This window comes from Lactuca saligna, chromosome 2, assembly GCF_052625555.1.
Source record: "Lactuca saligna cultivar CGN05327 chromosome 2, ASM5262555v1, whole genome shotgun sequence".
Classification (NCBI taxonomy): Eukaryota; Viridiplantae; Streptophyta; class Magnoliopsida; order Asterales; family Asteraceae; genus Lactuca; species Lactuca saligna.
Genome location: NC_136418.1, coordinates 119,199,245 through 119,204,803, shown reverse-complemented (window position 1 = coordinate 119,204,803; position 5,559 = coordinate 119,199,245). Strand labels below are relative to the sequence as shown.

Below are 5,559 nucleotides of genomic sequence, written 5' to 3'. Positions count from 1 at the left end.
CTAACCAAAAGTCCACTGTGACCTATAATAGGTTATAGTGTTTGAATAATCTGTTTTGACTGAAATACCCTTACTAATCACATATTTGGATTGATTTCAAGGGCACTTTCGTCTATTTGCAATCTCTAAAGTGAAGGTGCCATTTTTCTATGGAAATAAAAATAAGTTTTTAATCAAGTCGTTATTAAGGAAAATACTGTGTATAGAATTTATAATTTAAGTAGCTCCATATGTATATTTGTTATGAATGTTATTTAAACTTATAATTACCTGTATACTATATGGGTTTTAACCCGGTACTGAATACTATCGACCCAATAATTTGACCTAGTATCCATCCAACACATTGAAATCAAGGGTTGTCGAAGGTTCCCTAATCGATACACACTTTTTTTGAATATGTGTTCTGCAAGTGTTGATCTCAATTAAACCATTCTACTAAATTAGAAAATTTTGAAGATTGGTTCAACATTCGGTCATTAGCTTTGCGAAACAAGTCATTGTTAAAGTACCTTTGCGATGTTTGTATGGTAACTATATATTTACTTCAAATGTCATATATGAATTCAAATCAACGTTAATGAACATACAATATTGTGTTATTTAAATTTATAGATTACTTTGCAGATTAAAGACAATGAACAATCAAGTAGAAAGTGGATGTATGAAAGAAAAGATAATTGTAGTTGTGTATCCCTTTGTTTTCGTACAAGGAGTGAATTTTTTTTTATAGATTTTGCTACCAATCAACATAGTTTCATGGACGAAGATAAAATCAAATTCCCATGCATCAAATGTCGTAATGTACCATATAGAGAAGTTGATACTGTTAAGCATCATTTGTACAAGTTTTGTTTTGTTGAGGAATATTGGTTTTGGGATAAACATGTCAAAACGTCAATTGATGATGACAATACGTTTTTAGGGGTGGATGATTAAAACACAAATTTTTGTGAAGGGCATGTTCTTATAGAGAAATGGTCATAGATGCAATGGCTCCTGATTTAAATAATAGTAATCCTAAAGAGGGGCCAAATGCATTTATTTAAAAAATTCTTTAATATGCTAGATGCAGCCAATAAAGAATTGTGGCCTGGATATAAAAAAGTGACACAACTATCTGCTGTAACTAGACTATTGAATATAAAATCAGAGTATCGCATACCTGAGCAAGGTTATGACGCTATCTGCCAATTGATAAATGATGTGTTACCATAGGAGAATAATATGGTAGGTAGTTTATACGAGAGCAAAAGCTTAATACAAGCACTAGGTTTGCCTATAGAGATGATTGACTGCTGCAGGTCTGGATATATGATATATTGGAGGAAAGACAAAGATCTTTATCCGTGCAAATTCTGCAATGCAGATAGGTACAAACGGTTAAAAACTTGGCTAGATGTTCTCGCATATCCTTTAAAAAAATGCATTACCTTCCTTTGACTCCAAGGTTGAAGAGACTGTATGGTTCACAAACCACAACCGCTTATATGCGATGACACACCGAGAATCAGGGACATGATGCTAGAGTAATGTGTCATCCATCAAATTCAGAAGCTTGGAAGCACTTTGATAAAAGTCATCCTTCATTTGCAGCAGAAGTACGTAATGTAATATTAGGCCTAAGTACAGATGGGTTTGCACCACATGGAGCATTTGGAAAACAATATTCATCTTGGCCTATTATTATAACACCTTATAATTTGTCACCTTCTATGTGCATGAAAGAGCCTTACATGTTTTTGACCGCACTTGTGCCAGGACCGTCAAACCCTAAGCATAAAATAGATGTATTTTTGCAACCAGTTGTTGCAGAGTTGGAGCATTTATGGGAAGAAGGCATATTAACATATGATATATCTTTAAACCAAAATTTCCATCTAAGAGCAGCTTTGATGTAGACAATAAGCGATTTTCCAGCATACGCAATGTTGTCAGGATGGTCTACAGCAGGTAAGCTAGCATGTCCACATTGTGGGAAACATACACAAGCATTTAGACTAAAGAATGGTAATAAGATTTCATGGTTTGACTGCCATAGAAGATTTTTACAGGTAAATCACCCATATAGAAAGGATAAAAATAAATAAGTTTAAGAATAATCGTGAAGTGATAGAAGGTCCTCCTCCAAGTAAGAATGGTGAACAAACTTTAAGGGAGATTGAACAATTAGGTTTGGTAAAAGTGAATGAACTAAATGTTGATGATGTAAACAAAAGATGTGGCAATAATGGTTGAAAAAAAAGCATATTTTGAGATTTACCTTATTGGAAAACAAACCTCATTAGACATAATTCTAATGTTATGAATATTGTGAAAAATGTATTTGAAAACCTTTTTTACACTGTAATGGATGTCAAAGGGAAGACAAAGGACAAATTAGCAGCCATAAGAGATCTAAAGCTCTATTGTAGGAAGAGAAAAGCAGTCAAAGATAATGAAAGTGCATACTACGCTTTGGATCAGAATCAAAAGAAAGCCATATGCCAATGGGTGGAGAAATTACGTTTCCCAGATGGTTATATTTCTAATTTATGGGAGGTGTTTTGATTTAACAGGGTGTAGACTGTTCGGAATGAAAAGCCACGATTTTCATGTTTTTATGCAAAGATTGATGTCAATTGCATTTCGTGAGATGTTGCCAAAACAAGTGTGGGAAGCATTAACGGAGTTGAGTATTTTCTTGAAAACATTAACAACAACATCAATCACAACAAAAGATATGTAAAGGATTGAATTCGAGATCCCAATAATACTATGTAAATTAGAGACCATCTTTGTCCCTGGTATTTTTAACTCCATGGAACATCTACCAGTACATTTGTCATACGAAGCGAAGATAGCCGGACATGTCCAATATCAGTGGATGTATCCATTTGAAAGGTTTGTATGGTACACCATAATGTATGTTGCTATTTTTGTATGCTAATTTAAATAATCTTCACTATAGGTATCTAAATGAGTTGAAAAAAGATATGAAAAATAAAGCTCGAGCGGAAGGGTCCGTTTTTAATGCTTACTTGCTACGTGAAGCATCAATATTTTTCTCTCATTATTTCGAGACCGGTGTCCCCACATGTAATAGAAAGTTACCTCGAAATGATAATGGAGGAGGAGATGAGCAAGCGGATGCTAACAACAACATGTTAGATATATTTTAATATCACGAGCATCATTATGGAAGATTCACGAATAGAATGATGTCTGATGTGGAAGTGTATGCTGCCCAAACTTACATACTCCTTAATGAAGATAAGATCAAGCATTACATCAGGTACGTAACATATGCATCACTTTAATTATAATAATCATTTGTTGTGTAATTACTATGAATAGCATTTACATGCATGATTTTGTTTATTACATCATAGTAACTTTAAAATGTTATTCAAATGGTGTTACAGAATATTTGAGGAAGATTTGAATGAACTTATGGGGGATATGGATGAACAGGTGCTTGCAGCTGAAGTTGAGAAGAACTTTGCAGTATGGTTTCAAAACTATATAGGTGTTATTTTTGTATTTTTTAAAATTTATTATTTTTTGTTATGGTTATAATTAACTCTAATTAAGTGTTTTACCATTTTTCATGTAGGCACGTAAGATCCGGATAAACAACATGTATGTGTGTATATATATATATATATATATATATATATATATATATATATATATATATATATATATATATATATATATATATATATATGACCTTTCCAAAATGCCATTCAAAACAGTGAAATTATATAGTGTATACTTTGGCAATGGTTACAAGTTTCACACATAAGCTCATAGCCCGAACAAATCAACAACCAATAGCGGATTGTGTGTTAGTAGCCAAGGAGGTGATTATTTTCGTAAGGTAGAGGAAATTTTAGAAGTTGAGTACCCAACTTACACAATTAAAACCACGGTTTTGTTTAAATATCATTGGTACGATCCAACATCTAACATTGGAGTTAAGGTTCACAAACAATATAACTTGGTCAAGATAAACGTCATAAGAAAATACAACAAGTTCGAGCCATTTGTTTTAGCCATGCATGCCACTCAAGTGTGTTACATTCCTTACCTAAGTTTGAAAATGAAAAACTCAGACTGGTGGGCTATATGTAAAGTTAAACCTCGTGGTTCGACCGATGAAAATCATCCTCTAAAGGACGTTGCTTTCCAAGAAGATAAGGTTGAATCAAATGAAATCATTATACCAAGTCCAGCCGATACAGACAATTATGATGATCACGAAATGTCAAGCAGCGGTTCAGATAACGAAATTAATATTGATGAAGAAGGTTAAATTCATGAGGACGACAATGATGGTATTCCTGATAGCGAGGGTAGTTATGAGTATAGTACATCGAGCAATGAAGAAGAAGAGGAGGAAGAAGATAATGACTAGATGTTTTGTTTCTTTACAAAAGGATGGTTACATTGTATACTTTTTAATTTTTGCATGCGAATTGGTAAATTAATGTGATGTTATGTATTTGTGCCCTTCATGATAATTAACAAAATAAAATGAAATTTTATCATTCTTTGGTACATGGAAAGCATTTACTAAAAGGGGATATATGTGTTTTTGAGATATTTGTGCGTATGTACGATATTTTCATTAAATATCCAATTAAGTAATCATTTATGCTATAATCCATTTTTTTACATTGAAATGCTAAAAATTATTCAAGATAACATAAACATATATAATAGCAAAGGTTTGTTCTTTCGTATTATTAAATACATATAAAATACAATAAAAAAATATATATTACCAATTTAAAACATATCATTCAAACCATATCTTACAAATTCCATTGATCATAATAATAATAAGAAAATTATTTAAGCATACAACATCCCAACAAAGAAACAAACCATACATACCATTATGAACTTGATGATTCCACGAGTTTTATTACCAATACAAATTTCCTTAGCTAAATATCTATGAAATTGAACGAATCCTTATCAACGTTGCTATGGAATATACTTTCGTAACAAATGCCGTCACAAAGTAGCTACACTTTTTGTTCCATAGCATAACAAGCAAATCAAATAAAATTCCATCGCAAAATTCCCTAGCAAATACCTACGAATGGTACTTCCATAGCAATTCAACTATGGAATTGGTTTCCATCACAAACTCAGTTTTATAGTAACCACAATAATTAATTCCATAGTAGCAGTACAATGGAAAGTGATTTGATAACAAATATCGTTGGAAAATTGCTACGAATTTTTGTTTCATAGAAATATCGGTAGCATAATACCAACGAATATGGAGTCGGTAGCATTTTCCCTAGCAAGTCTCATTCTCGCTACCAGAATTAAAATCCGTAGACAATGTGGTAGCAACATTGCTATGGAATGACATTCCATAGCACAATCCATTGTAGGTTAACGACGAAATACGTTCCATAGGGACCTTCCTAGCAAAATCGCGTTTTTCTTGTAGTGAAAACCTCACAATGAGATATAGAAACAATATTAAAATTAAGTTTATTTTTTAGGATGTTTAAGGCTTAATCAGTTGGATGACCAAGTCTACAGTGCCAAGTAAAC

General features: G+C 32.5%; 1 pseudogene; it reads left to right on the top strand.

Annotated features, from left to right (window-relative positions):
* Positions 1–1,532: 1,532 nt before the first annotated feature.
* On the top strand, positions 1,533–3,161 carry LOC145030026 (uncharacterized; annotated as a pseudogene).
* Positions 3,162–5,559: the final 2,398 nt, after the last annotated feature.